Source organism: Leiobunum rupestre, chromosome 10 (assembly GCF_980474605.1).
Source record: "Leiobunum rupestre chromosome 10, qqLeiRupe1.1.hap1, whole genome shotgun sequence".
In the NCBI taxonomy this organism is placed as follows: Eukaryota; Metazoa; Arthropoda; class Arachnida; order Opiliones; family Sclerosomatidae; genus Leiobunum; species Leiobunum rupestre.
This window is the reverse complement of record NC_143393.1, coordinates 26,130,135-26,150,753: the sequence shown is the minus strand read 5'-3', so window position 1 is coordinate 26,150,753 and position 20,619 is coordinate 26,130,135. Positions and strand designations below refer to the sequence as shown.

The window sequence follows — 20,619 nt, the reverse complement described above, 5'->3', positions numbered from 1 at the left end:
AGTTATCGGACACAAATTTTTCAAGTCTGTTTTTTAGAATAGACACGTAAAGTTTACTGAGGCATTGGGAGAGTGCGATAGGGCGGTAGGATGAGAATTCCTCCGGGTCTTTATCACCCCCTTTAAACACCAACTTGATCTCCGTCAAAGTCCAAGAGTGAGGTATGTCGTTATTGGAGAAAGCTTGGTTGAAGAGTATACATAGAGCCTCTTGAGCGGTTTTCCCCAGGCTTTTTAAGATTTCATTGGTAATGTTATCCTCTCCAGCCGCTTTTCCTCGTGGAAGGGCTTTTATCGCTTGTTCTAACTCAACCAGTGAAATCTTGTCGGTGAGTTCGTTTAACGGGTTCTCGTACGGACCGTTGCAAGTAATATCCTCGATAGTTAGAAGTCGATGTCGATTCCGAAAGGTAAGCTCGTCTTTGGATACTAGTTCGGTGACCAATTGTTTGATTTCTACTGATGAGGAGACTGTGTTTCCATCTGGATCTCGAAGTTTTGTCGGTGGTTGCGAAAAGGATACATCTCGAAACATGGACCAGAAGAGTTTGCTGGAATTTCGTCCAGCGTTGTTAATTTTCTCCTCTGCACACTCAAAACCTACTGTTGAAAAAACAGCAAATACGGTTTATAAGTTACAGCAAGGTGCAGTTGAAGTGGGTTAACAGCAGTTTGTCGTAAAATTTACAGCTCTCTGCTGTATTTTGAAGAAAACAGTAGCGACTGTAAAAATTCATATTCGTACTGCTTTTAAAATGACAGTTATATTAAAATTAACAATATGAAACCGTGGTTGACGTTTTACTTCAAAAATGCGTAAAATTTACCACACATTGCTGTTTTTTCTGTTATAAACGGCAAGCGCTAGTATATAAAACAACTAATTATTATTAAGTTGTCAAAACATTTTTTAAAATCGCACAAGTTTCATTTTAGTTTTAAATATAATAATATCCGATAAAAATTTTTTATATACTCTTTTGTATAAGTAGCACCGCACCCAAAATACTTTATTAATTACAACCCTTGTTCATCGTGTGCTTAATAATTTACTTTCCTTTGGTTTTTCCTATAACTCTAAACTACAAAGGCTCGAGCTAAACACGATCAACTACAGTTGTAATCATATTTGATTATTTCAATTAAACATTATGAAAATATATTGTCAAAGTTTCTGTTGTAATGATTTTAATAATTGATAAAATTGTTTATATTTTTCTATCATAAATTGATGAATAAAATATTAGAGATTTTTTAATTGAACCAACGTGACAGTGGTTTGATCCGTGAGATTTTTGATGAAATTTTAAGGTTGTGAATGGGTTCTGTACTAAATACGTTTGATAACTTAAACTACGGCAAACACTGGAATTTTACTGTAAAAACTGCATGCATTTACCGTATTAAATCGTCGGGAATGAAGGTTAAATAAACAGCAATACTCTGTAAATATAATTTAATCTTGCTGTATTTTTAAACAGCAGAGTGTCAGTAAATTTAACAGGAAGCATGACAATAAAAGAAAACAGTCAGAGCTGGTTGTGAAATTAACAGCATTCTGCTGGCATCTGTGCTGACCGCAGCTTACTGTAAAAATTACAATAATATTTTTCTGTGTGTGTGGCCTTGTTAACTTCCTTAATTTTCTTAGCTACCAACTCCGAAACCACCCGTTTCTTCGTGAGGTAATCTTTCCAAAGTCGAAGAGTCTCATTTCGATCGAGGGAAGGATCTCTCGCGGCTTGTCTGTATCGTTTGTTCGCCTGTTTTCGTTGGCTCCTAGAGAAACTGACCACTTTATCAAAGTACCCCTTCAGCGTAACTCCTTTCTTTTTTGATATAGGGGGAATTAAGTGGGCATCAGCGGCCAAAACTATACTATTCTGGAAAACGTCATAAAAAGGTCGTTATAGGAGATAAGTTTGTTGTCAACATCTTTTGAGAAAACTTGTAATTTCTCAGGGTTGTTCGTTATCCACCGTGAAGTTCTTTCGTTTACGGGTGGGTTAATTCGGGGAACGTGGATCGCGAAAGTCAGGGTGATGCAGTTATGATCGCTACCTATGTTAAGTAGACCATCTTCATCGATTACCACGCTCGTTAAGTGCACTGCAAATAAATCGTTCACCTTAAGATCACTATTGTACACATTGGTAGCACATACATGTGATCTGTATATGTTCTACAAAGTGATCCCATGTGTGCTTTTACGATCTCTGAGTGTTCACTCTTTTGAAAATATCGCTTATAAGTGATCTCGTTTCACCTATCAGTGATCTTAAAGTGATCAGGGTGCCCTTAAAGAACGCATAACACATTTAGAACACTTGTATCAATGTTTGGTACACTAAATTATCACTTTGAGGACACCACGTTGTAAAATTTGGTACACCACATAATCTCTTTTCGAACACTTTAAATTTATAGTGCCAATTGGTACACTAAGCATAACATCTAATTGTTTATATATATCCTCTTAGCAGACGCTAAAGCTTGAGCGTCGCTGCGCCACCTAGTCTAATTTCGGTAGCGAATTGAAATTTCATACTTTTGTTTTATCCCCATTAGCTACTGAAAACTTTCGTTATACCCCCTTTCGGCGGCCATCCACGACATGTAGAGGATACAAATACGTAATGAAGTCAAAGCTACGAGAACAGGGGGCTTAACAGACGTTTGATACACGGTGATCCCACTTAGCAGAAGCTAAGCAAAAGCTTCTGCGTCGCTGGGGCCACCTAGATTCGTTTCAGTATGGCTAACACACTTGTTTTCAAACACGGACAGTAGGCGCCGTCTCTTATTCCTGTTTTTCTACGCACGGCGTCTATAGGCCCCGTGCATGAAAAGAGAATATACAAGTAAATTCAAAATCGTCTGCTTAACTTTTAATTTATCCAAGGACCATAGTGTAAACTTAATAAAGCAGACGAAAATGAGAGCCACATGTGGTATTTTTCCTCATTGCGGATAGCTTTAATGCTGCCAGATATCTAATCTACGCCAGGGGCCTATTGCCTTACATATTTATTTCCTACCCATATCGGTAAAACCAAGATTTTTAACGCACGGGGTCTAAACTATTTTTTTAGATATATCTGTAGTAGCAGAAAAAGATACTTATATCATTCACGTTAATAAATTGCAAACAAAAATAATGCCGTTCAATATTAGAGCACTAAATGATCACCTGCGCAACAAAATTGGCTCATCTGTTCACTTAAAGAAATAAGGGAACACTACTGTTTAAGTGTTCTACTGTGTTTCCGATGTGTTCTTTAATTGTACAAGTGAGCCAATTTTGTTGCGCAGGTGATCTTTTAGTGCTCTATTTTGAACTGTTGAAACACTTTCAGAATGCCAAAAAACACTACAAGATCACTCAGGAACACTAAAAACACACCAACAAACACTTAAACAGTAGTGTTCTCTTATGTGTTTCCTAAGTGTGCTTTAAGTGAGCAAGTGAGCCAATTTTGTTGCGCTGGTGATCTTTTAGTGATCCACCTGTACACACTTTTGAATTGCTTAAAGAACGTATTATTCACGCTTGTAGATCACTATAGTACACTAGTTACACACACACGAAGTACTATGTTCCAATTTGTGATCTCTTGGTGTATAGTGATCCGATTTTGTTGCGCACTTTTAGCGTGCTTTTAGTGATTTACTAGTGAACGTTTTTTTTTGAAGTGTGATTCTCAAAAGCTTGGTTAAATAGAACGTAATCGATGGTGGAAGATAGGCCCCTCGCCGACCAAGTCACCCGTCCCTCGCACTTTTCCGACAGATTTCCAATAGAGAGCTCATTCTCCAATGCAAATGTTCTCAATTTACGCCCAGTATAGTTTTCTCGGCCACTGAACTCTCTCAGATGCGCGTTGAAATCACCATAGATACAGGATGGGATCGAACCGGCGGGGTTAAGCGCGTGTAAGTCAGATTCAAGACATTTAAAGATAGCATCATTCCACGCTGGATTTTCATTTTCCGTGGCCATATATACTACCGCTACATTAAAAGATTTCTTTCCAAGAGTCACTTGAACCCAGAAGTGTTCGTGGCACTTTAGTAGGGGAGAACATTTAATTCCTGGGGCCGTTATAACACCAATACCACCGCCGACCTTTTCGCGCGATTGTCTGTTAACACCGTTCCAGAGAAAACCCATAGGTAAATCAGGGTAATCGAGGTTTCGTAAGTGGGTTTCAGTAACGCAAAAAAGGGCAAAGTTGTTTTGGAGCATGATCTCCGTAAGTTCGTCCCACGTTTCACGATATTTTCCAAGTCCATAAATATTTAAGCATGCCAATTTCAACATAGAAACTCCCCTTTTCTTTCTAGCCCCCCTATTTTTCTTCTTATAGGTGTTCTTATAGCTCTTAGGTCAGTCGGAGGATACATCCCAATTTGCCCCGGAAGACTTGTCAGAGGAATCCAAGGTATCTTGCGGATCTTTCGGAGATCGTTTCGCCGAAGACTTGGTTGGGGAATCAGAGGCTTTTTCCGATGATTTTGTAGCCCGTTTAGAGTGTCGCCATTTACGTTGGTTTCTACTGAGATCTGGGCGAATGAAAACGCCTTCGTAACCCGATATATTCTTCAAGTTGTGAGCCCTTGATAAAACTTCGTGTTTCATTTTCCATTACCCCCGGATTAAACGAATGGGACGTGGTTTATTGTTTTTACTCTCACCAAAAAATTGTTTTGTTTCCACGACTGAAATTTCCTCTTTGTTGAGATTGAGGTTTGAGGCCAGCCATTCTCGAGCCTTCTCTTTATCTTCTAAATCCTTATCTCCTATACCGAAAACAATCACATTCGCTGCCCGGTCTTCCATGTTGGTAGAAGACCTGATCACTTTTCTGACAGGCGTCTGGAGAGCTTTAGAGTTCAGCTTTAGCTCTCCATTCTCTAAAGGGTTCAGCCTAGTCTTCTCACGAATTTCTGTTTTGAGTTTATCTAGTTCTTCGTTAGTTTTCTTCAATGAATCTTCCATTTTTGCAGTATTCTCTATCGGATTCAGTATTAACTTCTCACGAATTTCAGATTTAAGTTTATCGACATCTTCATACGATTTCTCCCGGAGTTCGCTCTTGAGTGTCTCTAATTCTTCATTACTATTCTCGCGAATTTCGTTTTTGAGTTCCTCTAATTCGTCGTTACTTTTCTTCAAAGCCGCTTCCATCTCAACGAACCTAAGATTTATCTCCTTCAACTCTTCCTTCATTTGTAGCGAAACAATCTTTCTGCATGTGTCGTCGTGGGTATCCTTGAACGACTGAAATTGCCTTTCCATATTTTTTGTTACCGCGCTAATAGCGCTCAGAAGACGTTCCTCCATGCCAGTCGCTTTGGATTTCGAGTTGATACATTCACATTTGGTTTCCTTATGAGTAGCCTGTATATCTTCTTGTTTTCCGTTATCAGTAAGCTTTGTTGCTACAGGAGACAAGCAGAAGCTTACCCCCCTTTTTTATATACTTCATTTTGTACCACTAACTTATCATTCAACCGTGTACGTATGCGCTTGAAATCCTGTTGTGATGCTGTAACTGTCGAAGACATCTCTACACAGAAAAAACAATGTTTAAATTCTAGACGTTTTTCTAAACGGGAAAATGCAACGCTCTCACAGACATATACTATACCAACACGCGTTGAGTAGAAGAAACGTTAAGTCTTTTTGCGCGTCGAATTACAAAACGTTTTCGTTTAAAGCATGTTAAGTTCTAGAAATGATTGTTTAATGCGTGTTGAGGTCTTGAAGTGCTTAAAATGTAAACTCGTCTATTTGACGAAACGTTTAATTTTCAAACGCGTCGAGTTCTTGAAACGTGTAAGATTCAAACGCGTCGAGTTCTCCAATCGTTTAAGTTTCAAACGCGTCGAAATCTGGAAGCGTTTAAGTTTCAAACGCGTCGAGTAGTCGCAACGTTTAAGTTTCAAACGCGTCGAGTAGTCGCAACGTTTAAGTTTCAAACGCGTCGAGTTGTCGAATCGTTTAAGATTAAAACGCGTTGAGTTCTTGAAACGTGTAAGATTCAAACGCGTCGAGTTCTTGAAACGTTTAAGATTCAAACGCGTCGAGTTCTTGAAACGTTTAAGATTCAAACGCGTCGAGTTCTTGAAACGTTTAAGATTCAAACGCGTCGAGTTCTTGAAACGTTTAAGATTCAAACGCGTCGAGTTCTTGAAACGTTTAAGATTCAAACGCGTCGAGTTCTTGAAACGTTTAAGATTCAAACGCGGCAAGTTCCCGCAACATTAGAATTCCAAACGTATCGAGTTCTTGAGACGTTTCGGATTATTGAAAGAGAAAATTGATTCTAAAGAAAATTTTTATTTGCAAAAAATATTTTATTGATTATCAAACATTTTATATCAATATGATGTTCTTCCACAAATTTTAAATATTTGGTGGTTTTAACAAATGACGATTTTGGGACAGATTATTAAGTACGTACTCTCGCTCTGCTCCGCAGCGCTCCCCAGTGGCCAAGGGGAAATATAATCGTGCAAAAACGGACACAACCGTTTCTTAAAAATAAAAAGGTCTCATATCGGCCTCGTTACAAAAATATGGTCTTAGCTCGGACTCGTAGTAGTACATTATATTGGACTCCACTAAGGGTCACTGCAATTTACTATATTTTAATGGTCTCATCTCGAGCTCACAAATATACGCTTTATTAAAATAGTTTCAGTTCGAGCACACAAAAATACGCTACAATATAAAGGTCTCATCTCGGGCTCGTATCATTCTCATAAAAAGGCTGAGCTTAGCTTCAAATCGAGCTCGGGCTCTTGTTGTGAGACGAGCCCGTTCCGCTATGTTCTTTCCTAAAACTGAATTTTTTGTTTTTCTTTATTATTTGACCCAACCAAACTGAAGTGAAGTGAAGTAGAGCTCCTAAAGAAGATTTTGACCTGCGTGGACAATATTTAGTAAGTTGTGTGTCGACAACGAAAGATGCCCAAGAATCATTTATACGATAAATTTGCGTGTTTACATATAACACTATAGATTCGTAGCGCCAAGTATACGATTTAGTTCTGTGACGTAAATAGAGGTTTTGGCGCCCTGGGCTAACATTTAATTTGGCCGGCAGTTATAATACCAACATACAGGGCCGTTCTTAAGGGGGGGGGGGCGAGCAGGACGGTCGCCCAGGGCCTCGAAAATTTTACCATAGGGATGTATATACCGGAGGGCCTCTACACTCAGTTTCGCCCATGCATTTCGCCCGGGGCCACGAGCGCTCTAAGAACGGTCCTGTACCAACGCAAAATACGTTGAAAATGAAATTGCCTCACGTTAAAAATGCAGCCCAGATCGATCCGCCCCCTCCGCAATGGTACTGACTTTATTTATTACCACCATGTGTTTTTCGACAATAGGAGTCAGGGGGTCAAGTTAATAATAATTTTGTCTAAACCACATTGCATGGCATTCATGAGTTCTACTTCATTTCAATAATATCAATTTGCCAATAATTATATTCTAAGCTTAATTTCTAGTTTAACTTTACCTCCAGCATTTATAATTAATGTCTTCCCTAAATTGTAATAACATTGTTGAATTTTAAATTAATTTTTTGATCGAATTAATAGTTAGCTTAGAACTAAAATGTTTAAGTTTTTATTTAATAATCGTTTGGCTATAGATTTCATTAGGCAGACTAGCACTGGTATTCATGATAACAGTACAATACTACATCCAAGCTTAACTTAGGCCTAAATTTTCGTTACGCAGATATTTGAAATTACATTAATATACAAGAAGAAGCAACTCTTCTATTTTGCAAGTAATTGTTAATAAGAAATAAAATCATCTCTCACGTAGACTTACTTTCAAAGAAAAACGTGAGCAGCGCGGAATCGTCTTGAAATGGAAGTCAAGCACAAATAACGCGACTATGCGAATATTTCCAAGGAACAGCGTTGCCAGATGTTCAAAACATATTAAACGTAACTAAAGCCCAGTTCACACTATACAGTTAATTGGCCACTTAATTGTATCCAACTAATTGTAAGCAAGAAAATTGTATAGTGTGAACCGAATAATTGTAAGAATTGTTCCACTTTTTCTGTTTACACTATATGTCACCACTTTTTCTGTTCACACTGTACAATGTTCTTGCTTACAATTAGTTGGATACAATTAAGTGGCCCAATTAATTGTATAGTGTGAACTGGGCTTAAGTAGTAAAATTTGCAACACATCAGACAAGGAAGACAGCGTTTCAGAAACAGCTTAAAAACTATTTTTTAATTTAATATGAGGGCCCTGGTGGCCCGCTACCCCCGTTCAATTGATTTATTTTAAGGGGCCCCTGATTTATTTAAGGGCCCCCTGATTTATTTAAGGGCCATTGGCCCCAGGACTACCGCTGTTTCCAAGTCTGCTAGCAACTATAATAATCTGGAGCCATGCAGACATCAGAGCCGCACCCATTAATTCTATTTTGTAAATGTAGGGAATATTAAAAAAGAGCACCTTGTGATGATGAAGGAATTAGTTTTTCAGATAGGTTTATTTTTATTCCTTGGCCTAAGACCTTGGCCATTGGAATATTGAAGTTAATTAAACTATTTAAAATACATGACAGCGATGATAATCTAGTGATATTTACTAATTTAAGTCATTGGAATGGTATACAGGAAGGTAGTTTCCGAATTAAATCACCAAATTTCAAGCCGGGGGACGCGGTGGTGGCTTGTAAACGAAAGTTTTTCACGAGAGGTATAATAAAATATACGGCTGCAAACCGTCCCTGTAGCTCAACGGCTAAATTCGCCCCAACTTGCAATTTGGCCTACTTTAAGGATGATGAGTCCGCAGCGATGCGGGGTGGAGAACATAGTTTGGGGGGGGGGGGGGGCAAAGGAGGCAATAGGGGGCAGTTGGCCCCGAAATTTGCGTTCAACGAATTGGACCGCGTTTGGTTTTGTGCCCGATGATAATTTTAACGCTGAGTCGAATGAGACCAACCACAGGTCTGTACGATGAACTGTTTCCGAGTAATTTGTACTGAATTACGTGGTCGTTTTTCTCTGATATGAAAAAACCTTTTAAATTTAGAACTCTGGTCGAGATGGGTATCGTTCTGTAGTATGTGTTAACGCGGGTCGCTAGTACTAATAGTTTCCGAGTTATGACCAAAAGTACACTCAAAAACGTGATTTTCTCGAAATTTCACTAAATATTGGACAAGACCAACCATACTTTCGGAGGTTAGGTATTGTTTAGTGCCGCAAATCCGTAGGATAACTCGTTTACGAATTATAACTAAATCTGTGAGGAACATTAGAATTTGAAAGAAGCAAAATAAACGGTTACATCGGCGCAGTCGGATCTAACGCGTTATTAGCGGAAACTTTGGCTTTTATAACAGAAGCCGTTTCAAATCTATATCCCAGAGGAACCATTTTGAACACTTTAAAACACAGGTGTTTAGGTTTATGCTTATTTTGTTAATCGTCTAGGTTTCAAACGTGTTTATAGATTTTCGATTCCTTTTCGTGTTTAGTTGTTTAGCCATTTGGTCCGTTTACATCTATAACGCGTTACATTGCAATTCAAGTGTTCAAAAGCTAAACGTGGTTTTTTCTGAGTGGATCCGTTTTGAACACTTTAAAACACAGATGTTTAGGTTTATGTTGATTTTGTTAAACGCCTAGGTTTTTTACGCGTTTTTATAGATTTTCGCTTGCTCCTCGTGTTTAGTCGTTTAGCCATTTTTGATTTAAACATTTTGGTGTTTAGTGAATCAACGGCAAAAGTAGCCATTTACATTTATAACGCGTTAAATTGCAATTCAAATATTGAAAAGCTAAACGTTGTTTTTTCTGTGTACGGAGCGACGTGGGGGTGGGGGTCCCCCGTCGTCGAAAGGAGGGGGAAAGAACGCCGTTGTTGATGTTGCTGTTTGTCTCTAGACGAAAGGGTAATGGCGAGGAACCGGGGAGACGCTGTACACCTTGCCGGCCAAACGTAGAGACGATCGCTTACGTAAAACACCGTTATCGAGGCGTACCGGTGCTAAGCCTAACTTGGATCTAGTTTTTTTTTAAAAGGTCGAAGTCGCGTTGGACTGCGCGTTAGAACACCGAAACCGATAGCAACGGATACTTTATCACTTTAACCAATCGATACAGTAACTGAACAAATCGAGATAGGTTAGCATAATTAAAAAAATTATAATAATGTTACCCGACACTGCGCGATACATGCACCGTCATTGCAGCACTCTGGTGTACTAGGAGAAGTACTGAGGCTGGACCACGGCTGAGGCTTCCACCCTGTATATATATATTACCATAAGCCTATCAACCCTAAGTTTGAATCGAAACGCAGTGTTGGTTCAAGCTAACGACTGGCGAAAGTACAGCGCTAAATCCACTAGGTGGCGGAAAAGAGAAACGTAACGCGTCCCGCAATGCATGATGCCAGCTGCTCTGGTAAGAGAGAGGTGCGTAGAGAGATAAAGGGGGAAGGAAGACGCTTGAATTTATCTCTACCAGGTGCCGATACTATCGCCTGATTTCTTCTTTTTCGCCCGTCCAGTGGTGGTACAAAGGGCGCTATGCGCGTTTCAAATTTAGAGGTTATATTCTTATGATATTACAGTATTTAGGGTGTTAACTAAAGAACGATACAAGGACAATAACTCCAAATATATTTGAAACTCTCAGGACACATCTTATTAGGAAGCGAATTCCAGTCGTTAATGACACTGCTCGAAAAGAAATTAAAACGGACCGAAGTTTTAGATTTGGGCTTACGAAGTTTGAGCAAGTGTCCACGGGTCCTGAACATCTGAAAAATATTCAGAAAAATGTAGTTCTAAATTATTGTAAAAAAACTTGTGCAAATGACTTAAATGGTTAATTTTGTGACGAATATGAATTGAATCATAATTGAATATCAAGAGCTTTTAGTCGGGAGGGAGCAGCGGGCTTTTCCAATTTTGTAACCAATTTAGTAATATGATTCTGCACTTTTTGCAAATTCAAGAGATCAATGGATAAATGTGGAGTCCAAACGGGGGAACAATAATCGATGATGGGGAGAGCGAGATAATGGTAAAGCTGTTTAATAAGTAATATTGTATCACAATTAATTATTTAAAAAGATATGATAAATATAAAAAATTGTAACCGGCCAAAGATTCTGACTTCGGAAAATACTACACATTTCTAGATTTTTGAACGTTTTTGATAAGGTAGGACTGATGACGGTGCATTTTTATTCACGAAAAGAATATGCATTTTAATGAAAACACCTTTGCCTAACCTTATCCCAACACCCTACGTGAATGGACAAATAAAATTGATGGTCAACCTGGATTAACTGCGGAAAGTTTTGTATATATTTAAAATGAGGTTGACAAATCTGAACATAATCTTTTACTGGCATTGTCTTTGGACGAAATGTCAATAAAAAACATACCGAATGAACTGTAAAAGAATTGTCCGGATATGTAAACTTAGGGTTGGAACATGATACCCAAGACAGTGATGAAGTGGCAATATCAACACTTATGGCTGTAGCTTTCAATGGGCATTGGAAATTCCCCGTGGGATACTTTCTTGTTCATGGCACTTCTAGCTACTTATTGAAAAATCTTGTAACCGAGTGTCTGTTTAAAATATTTAAAACTGGGACTAAATGTTTGCTCTTGTGTGTGATGGACTATGCAATAACATTACTTTGGCCCACTCACTAGGTGTTGTTATAACAAAAGAATTGGTCCAATGCAGTTTTCCTAATCCAGGTACAGAAATAAACCTACCTAATTGTTCATTAATCACTATATATAAAAATTTATTTTTAGCGGATCCAGATGAAAGGGTTTATTTGGTCCAAGATGCTTGCCTTATGCTAAAGCTGCTGAGAAATTTATGGGAACACTATGGCGTTTTGATTGACCAAAGAACTGGAGAAGTAATAGCAAAACACTCCGAAATTGTTTAAGTTTTCCCCTGATAACCTTACATAATTTTAAGCGGATTGAATGGGTATATATCGCTATTCTCCAAAACTATCAAGAAATAACATTGGCCAACAAACTATCTAAGTTTTATATAAAATTTAAAACCCAAAAAATTAAAGTTAACTTGGCGACACAAACTGTTAGCAGTATGGTGGCCAAATGTATTGAGTTCTTGAAGGAGGCAGGAGATCCAGTGTTTCAGCGAAGCGGTCCAACATCAAAATTTATCTCATCAATTGATTGGTATCACAAGTATTAATTAATTGAGGGTCTTTTCTCTAGAATATTGACACTATCTTTCCTTACTTTCTTTGCGCAGATTGTTTGATGTTTTATATTCAAGAAATCCGTGGGCTAAAGGTTTCAAGGCACCAATTCGGCGGTCCAATATGGAATTAACCAAATGTGATTTGATGAAAATAAAGAACTTCTTTTCAATTTGACAGATGTCGAAGGCAAATTGATCCTTGAAAGTCAGAGGAAGACTGCAATTTTAGATGTTGTTGAAAAATATATTGCTCCCGCAGATGCACCTTTGAAGTATAATGTTTAATTGGCTAAAGTTATTTGGTCCCATACCAGATTTTGTAAACCATTTATTAATTTTAAAGGTACCTTTTAACCTACAAAGTATCTCAAGAGACGTGGGTGGAACAACAACCCTACCTAAAAACACTTTGAAACATCAAAAAGTGGTAATGTCATCGCTTTGGAAAAGACTCATGTCCCAAATTTATGCGAGGTTTCAGTTCAAAACAATGTCAGTCGTGTTATTTCTGAAAACTCTCAAGAGGAAGAAATAGAAGATTTTATTTTGTAAATTACTGATGGAACATCCTCATTTAACATCTTTAGAGAAAATATTATTCATTTTATAAGTGGTTTTGTCGTAATGAAACTAAGAAAAGAATGAAAATTCCAAAACTGTGTAACTGCTTTAGACGAGAGAAACTCTCCAATAACAGATCATTACTATGCAAAAGACCCTACTAAACTTCTACTCCTTTTAAAGGACAAGGGTGGACTTTGTCATCCATCGACTTGTTTTGTTAAGATTTGTAGCTTAGCTGAGAAAGCGGTGAGGTTCTTTGGACCAATAAAAACCGTCGCTAAAAACATCAATTTAAAAATACAGTGTTTGTTAATGCGGCAGTTATTCTCAGAAGACATTATTCCAACATTAAATGATCACATGTTTGATGACGAACTTGGCTCGCAACACCTATATTAGCGTATTTATAGTAATCTTGGGTGCCCCTCTCTACTCTGGCTTTCTTTGTGCTAAGATCCTAGATCCCCTTTTACGGCGTAACCACGTAGCTTGGCGTACAGGAAAATTGAAGAGATATAGACATTTATTTGGTTATTTATTTGGCTTTCCACTTATTGCGGGAAAAGAAGACTTTTTTAGCTGCTTACGGTAAAAACTTGAAGAGCGTCTTTGACAGGTAAGAAAATTAGCTGATGAATGCTGTGGTTTACACTAAACAGTGGTTTATGTTTTAATTAAAGGTTTAGAATTAGATAGCTCTTTAAGTAGAGATTTTAGAATTCGTAAAAATTTGCTAAGCGAGTGCAGTGGAGTACGCTAGGCAGAATTTATACGGTTTATAATAGGTTGTATTTTAAGAACCACTTTTTGTATAGAACACTAGACAAAACATCACGGAAGACGGATTTAGAGTTAGATCCTTACAAATTCAGAAGCTAAAAGCCTAAAAAGAAAACAAAAAATAAAATCATCAATTGAAACATTATGAAGAGATCTTTTGAAAGTGGATTTCAAAAGAGAAAATGAAAAAAACTCTCCTAGAGGAAACTAATACCTTGCCAAAAGTTGACACCTTTTTAAAAAAAGTTGATTTAATTTTAACTGACAACAGTGGTAAGCCAAATTGCCAAGATTATATAAATCATACAACTGAACTTACTGAAACTAGTGTAGAAAATACAGTTAATGATCATGATAAAGTTTTTGCCAATCAAATTATTACCTTCTTCATCCCTGATATCGCAGACGCGCACAAATGCTTTAGATACATATACTAGAGGAGCGATAGCTGGAATATACTCTAATCAATATAATGACCTTGGACTTCGGGGCCACAAAATAAATGAGTGATATTGAATTTTGGTTAGAAAAAGGTCCGTCAGAATGCCAAAATTGGGAAATCCCCTTTACTAATTCAAAACGAACATATAAAGACCAATCAACGTTAAGAGATTATATACAAAATTAAAGAGTGGAAAAATAATTATGATGTGCGATTCGAAAATCGCTCTTGTCTACGTCACTCCGTAGTCGAAGTCGACCAAAAAGAATGGTCTGAAACTAGAAAAGTTTTATTTTTCATAATTTTCGAAGAGTGTCCGTGAATTTTCATTGTGAGAAATTCAGAAAATTGTCACGGAGACATTCGAAAATTATGATAAATAAAACTTTTCTAGTTTCAGATCATTCTTTTTGGTCGACTTCGACTACGGAGTGACGTAGACCAGAGTGATTTTCGAATCGCACATCATAATTATTTTTCCACTCTTTAATTTTGTATATAATCTCTTAACGTTTATAGAGTTTATTCTGGATAAACTTTGCGTACATTTTTTGTTATGATGTATCGTAAAAACATGAATTCTAAATTTATTTTAATGTCTGTCCCTTCTCAGCCGTAACACTTACAAGAATAAACACTGTTTTTTCAGTTCGTAGAACTGGTTTTTGTATAATTGAATTTTGGTTAGAAAAAGGTCCGTCAGAATGCCAAAATTGGGAAATCCCCTTTACTAATTCAAAACGAACATATAAAGACCAATCAAGGTTCTGCACCAAAAGTCACTTTCAATCAATCAAAGTTAATGGAGAAAATGTGAAAGAGAATGGCTAGTTTATTCTCCCGCTACTGGGTGTGTGTGTAAAATGTTTTCATCTTCGAATACTTAATTCACAAATGGGTTTAGTGACTGGCGAAACCCAAAATTGATTCAAGGACATGAAAACTCAGAAGATCATAGAAAGACGTTACTAACTTATGTAACAAGAAAGCTTGGCTCTCTTATAAATCGTTCTTCGGTGGAAGAAACTAAAAAGGAGCAAAGATACTGGAGAAGCGTACTTGAAAGTTTTGTGGCCGTCATATACAAAATTATGTATAATTTGTTTTTGTATAAATAATGTCAATTAACAGTTTTCCTGTAGATCGTGGGGCCTCAAATAGCTCTCAAGCTTAGGACCTTAACGACGAAGCCTATAGTAAAGCCCAGTTTTAAGCATGGACACTGTATCTCTAACCGGACGGGAAAAGCAGCCTAAAAGAGGTACCCCCTCACTGTCCGTTTGCGTCCTACTTCGTATGAGCTGAAATAGTCGGCCGTACTCGATTCGGAGGGACGTCAAGGTCATTCGGAAGAATGTAAACCGCCATTTCAAACGGAACATTTTGTTGACCACGTGATGAATTATATGGCCTTAACTGCCCGAAACTTTCAAAATTCTTAACCCCCCCCCCCCCCTTTACAGAGAGACGGTGGCGGCGGCAGGTGATTTTGTATGCTGGAAGCTACAGCTTTTCCCGTCCGGTTAGAGATACAGTGTCCATGTTTTAAGTATGCTACAGAGCTACAAACTATAATGGTCAAGAGATTTGTTATTCAAATAGCGATAATTTGTAAAATATAAAAGATGGCAGCTATATCTGTAAAGTTAACTGAAAAACATAACTTTTGATTTAAGCGAAAAGAATCCGTCACCATTATAAACTTGGTCTATGGTCATAGATGCTCTGTGTCAGGATTGATTCTTGCAAGCAGTGGTGGATACAGAAAAAATTTAAGGGGGGGGGGGCGCTAAAAGACATCTTGACCTATGGGTGTAATAACAAATTAGCAAGTCACATGGCGGGGGCGCGCCCTACCCTTGCCGTGAACCACGCTTGGTTATTCATTTTTAAACGTTGATGATGAGGTCACAACTTACCTCCCTTTTTTGGATGGCGTCACCACGAGAGAGTGCACAAACCCGCGAATTTGAATTCAATTTAAAGGTTCGTTCTTAGAGCATTTTGTTTATATCAAAACATTTTAGATTTCTTTGGCACAAGCAAGCCAAATAATAGGTGTTTCTATAAAATACGGGAGGTCACTAACTATAGTTATTAAAGAAAGAGAGCGCGCGCTCGACTCGATAAAGGTTTTGATGTTTGAAGCTCACGTGCCAATTGACCGCTTTCTAAATAACGATCAAGCGCGTGCTTATTTACCTGCTTTAATACCCTAACATGGCGGCGTATTTTCACTCGCCAAATGAGCTTTAAGATCCACCAATAAAGTATTAAAAAGCTTAAGTCCTTGACGTAGTGAAAATTATTTTATTCTTTAATTTTGTTATGGTTTTATTTTACGGAAACACCTATTGAAACATAAACTTTTATTTCAATAGATATTTCTATAAAATAAAATGAATAAAAATAAAACATAATACGTTGCTCTTTCGTCACAAGACTCAGCGTTGTTTGTATATTCTTCGCACGTGCGATTTGCACGCGCGCTAGAAAAACCTTTATTTATCTGGCGACTGTAGCGCGCGCTCGCGGACTTGTCAAAGTAAGAGACTTGTGACGTAAGAGCCACATTTAAACAAGAAGGCCACGTTACTTTATAAAAAGAGCTATTTAAAATTATTTCGCACCAACTCTTAAGGTTATAATCTTATTTCGGTCATCACTTTTATTTAATGTTGTGTTATTGTAAAGTTTAAAAAATATATTATCACTGTTTATTAACCGGTCAAATATTTCCAGTTCCATTTCACCTAAATTTTAAATATCAAATTACCGCTAAGTAACATAAATTTTTATACGTTCATATGACAGTAAATTTTAGGGTTAACTGTGATTTATTAGGGTATTGGAGTATATATCATGTTGGCTCACGTGGCGATAAAATCAGGAATTAGTAATAAACCTTAAATTTGAGTGATATATAACTTCTGGCCATACACGGCTTCGATAAGTATAGTGCCACACTTATTTATTACTTCTGCCCAAACACGGCTTCGATAAGCAAGTGCCACACTTATTTATTACCTCTGGCCATACCCGGCACTGGAACCAGAATGTGTTTCAAATGCTACTGGCTTCGAAGTAGACTCTTCTGACTGAGGATTAAGGCCCTTAATGGGTCAGGGTGTGCAATAACTGGTAGCTTTACCGGGGAGTCGGGGTCCGGCTCTTGGAACCCATACGGGCGGAGACGCACTGGGAGATGTTAGCTCTGATCAAATGGTCCTATTTCCACCTCCAACTTTGGTCAGGTATGGGCAGGAAACTGAGCTTCGGCTCAGGCTAACGGAGAGGGTCCAGGCTTGTGAAGTCGACATATTATTACTTCGTCACACTTATTTAAGATAGTTTGGATTATATGTAATAACCCCCCCCCCATTTGTTTAAGCGGGAACGTATGTCTACACTCTACAGCGAGTAAAGCCGCATTCACACTATCCAACTTTAGTCACCTGACTATGTCTGTCTGACTAGTCAGCCCGACTAGTCAGGTCAGCTTTCGCGTTCATACTATCCAACTCGTCAGCTTGGTGTTGGATGCGTATTGTCGGGTAGTTTAGCTCGAACGTTAGACGCATGAGGTCGTTTATATATCATTAACCAATCAGAGAATGGAAATTTAGGTAGAACCTGTCAGATTGTTTTTCTGATTTGGGAATGTTGGCTTCGGCTCAATATTGTGGCTGGTGAAATTTATTGTTTTGAGTGAGAGTAAATATGGAGTCTGATGACAAAAAGAAAATTGCTTTATTAGGTATTGTTTTGATCGTAAAGAAACAAAGGGTGAAAAAAGAACGAACAATTAGATTATTTCTGTTATAATTTAAAAGGGAAAGAAATAGTTATACAACTTACGGTTTCTTTTACTATCAAACTTTCTCCACACAAGGATCAATACGTCGAAAAGTTTATAAACTAAAACCTAAATTTAACGTCGTCCGATTTCACACGTGATCGCATTGAAGTCACTTTTTCTCAGTTTCTATTGGCTGCTGCCACCTGACTCGCTAGTCTGCCTGATTTTAATCGCCTCTCTTCCCGATTCCAAGTCGGAAGCTTCCCAGACAAAAATCTTATCAGGTGAAGCATTCACATTACCGGACTTGTCGGTCAGACAAAAATCGGGCAGCTTGTCAGCTGACTAAAGTTGGATAGTGTGAATGAACCTTTAATCGAAGACATCGCGCCAGACCACATAGACTAAATATAAAGTTGCTATTATGAGACTAGCTCTCACACTGAGAGAAAAAACTGTAGAATTTACAGAAATATTTTACAGCACCCGTTCTGTATTTTTTAATACAGTACTGTACTGTTTAAATTACTATATTCAAGAAATATTTACAGTATAAATTACAGGATGTTTTTAGGTATTTAAAATGCAGGGTCTTTATGTAGTATTTATCGTTGAATAGTAATATATTTTCAGTATATATTACTATTTGTTTTACAGTATAAATTACAGGATGTTTTTAGGTATTTAAAAATTCAGGGCTTCATGTAGTATTTATCGTTGAATTGTAATATATACATAAATTTTCAGTATATATTACTATTTGTTTATAGTAAAAATTAGAGGTTTGTTTCCGATATTTGTAATAAAGGACAGCCATGTAGTTTCTATGGTAGAAATGTTATATATGTACATATTTGTTCAATACATATTACTATGTATTTACAGTAAAAAATGAAGACGTTTTAAGGTATTTAAAATACAGGTAGTTCCTGTAGTTATTTTGGTCGAAGTTGAATTGCTACCCAACAGTAATAATCCATAAAAATTCATTATTAGTTGTAAATCAACTATAATATGAAGAAAAGATTTTTAGTGACATTTTGTAAAAGCACCAATGGAGTCATATTTTTAATTACCCATCAAATGAAAACAAATTAATGTTTATACATTTAAATGGAAATTCATCGCGTTAGTGTTTGTGGTTTGAACTAAGTTTAATACGTGTCTGGATTCCGAGCCAATGAGTTGCAATACTATGTTGTGCACGTGTTTATGTCTCTTGCTTTGGACTCTAGTTCTGCTGGAGCATATTGGTATATATTTAGCAGATTTGTTGAATATTTTTTACAATTAAAGTACCTTATTGGTTAAAAATTAATTACGGAAATGTTTAGTGTACATAAACGTATTTTAAAAAAGGGTAGTATGAACAAATCAAATATATTATATTTCCTGGCTATATTCACGCAGTTTTTAAATGTAAATTCCGTAAAATTTACAGGCGTGTTAGAAAATTTAATTATTATTTCAGTGGTATACAATACAATGATTCTGGTTGAAAATTTTACTATGAGCTATTTGTATAAATTACAGGAATCTCAAGTAAAAGATATTTACGAAACTTTCTGTAAAAAATACAGAACATTCCTGGCTACTGTGCGTCCAGGAGTTCCATGTAATTTCTACGCAATATTTTTCTCTCAGTGCAGTAAAAATTTAAATAGCGCCAAGGAAGAGTTGACGCACTTTTGGGTCTTATGTCGCTTTTGGTGTCGCGTATATCTCTCAGCAGCTAGTTTATTCTAAACTTGATAATTTTCAATAACAATTTAAAATATATATTGTTTAATCAAGTAATATATTTATGATGTGAATTTTAATAGCTCAAAATTTATAGACATTAATTAATTACTGTGGCGTTCTGATGGAGGACATTTTAACTGTACCATTTCAGCACTACGGCGAAATGAGTTACCTTTGTGACCGTTAAACAAGAGTTAAGATTATAAATCATGTTACACCAAAATAATTTCCCAGGAAAATAAATGAAATTGTATAATGAGGTCCGAGTCGGGGACAAAACTTTAACAATAAGATGTCCACGCGATTGAAGGTTTTAGAATCAGCACCTGCAAACACTCGTGGCTCAACCACGCTTGTTTTCCGCGAAATGAACGAGATAACAAATCCCAAACCTTGCGGTGCAATCGCCGAATTACGGTGTTTGCAACGTCACGAAGGGGAACTGACTTCATCTCCGAGAACGAGTGGTCGAGCGTCACAATGCAAGTTTTGCAAGGAGAGAAAGTCCGTGATAAGCCGCTCAAAGGGCGACTCGTCTCACAAGGAGACTACCCGAGGTGGTTATCACCGAGTTTGTTGAAACTCGGGGGTTAGGTAGACCTTATGGTAGTATGAAAATCGCCAAAGGGAAAAGTTGCAATGGGCTTTAGTTTTCCCATGGCAACCGAAAATGTTTTTGATCTCTCAAAATAAAAAATCTCCATTTAAAAAAGCATGGGATTTTCTCAGTTTCACAGGGTACTTACTTACTTAAAAAATTTTAAAAATGTTTATTTTCAAAACATACTCAAAAAGATTAATTTGACCTATTTTGGGTAAAATTGATCAATGATTTTGGCTAAAATTGATAAATTTTGGTTAAATTTTTACAAAATTTGGGTAACCTAGAAAATCCCATGCTTTTTTAAAGGGAGAGGTCAAAAACATTTTCGGTTGCCATAGGAAAGCTAAAGCCCATTGCAACTTTTCCCTTTGCGAATTTTCATACTACCATAAGGTCTACCGAACCCCCGAGTTTCAACAA

General features: G+C 37.2%; 2 long non-coding RNA genes across 2 annotated transcripts in view; one reads left to right on the top strand and one right to left on the bottom strand.

Moving 5' to 3' along the window:
* Positions 1 to 20,619, top strand: part of LOC149925216 (uncharacterized) — a 300,627-nt gene that overhangs the window by 5,343 nt on the left and 274,665 nt on the right. The window lies entirely within an intron of this gene.
* The window catches only part of LOC149925240 (uncharacterized), an 80,207-nt gene that overhangs the window by 42,891 nt on the left and 16,697 nt on the right, over positions 1 to 20,619 (bottom strand). The gene's annotated exons all lie outside the window — the stretch shown is intronic.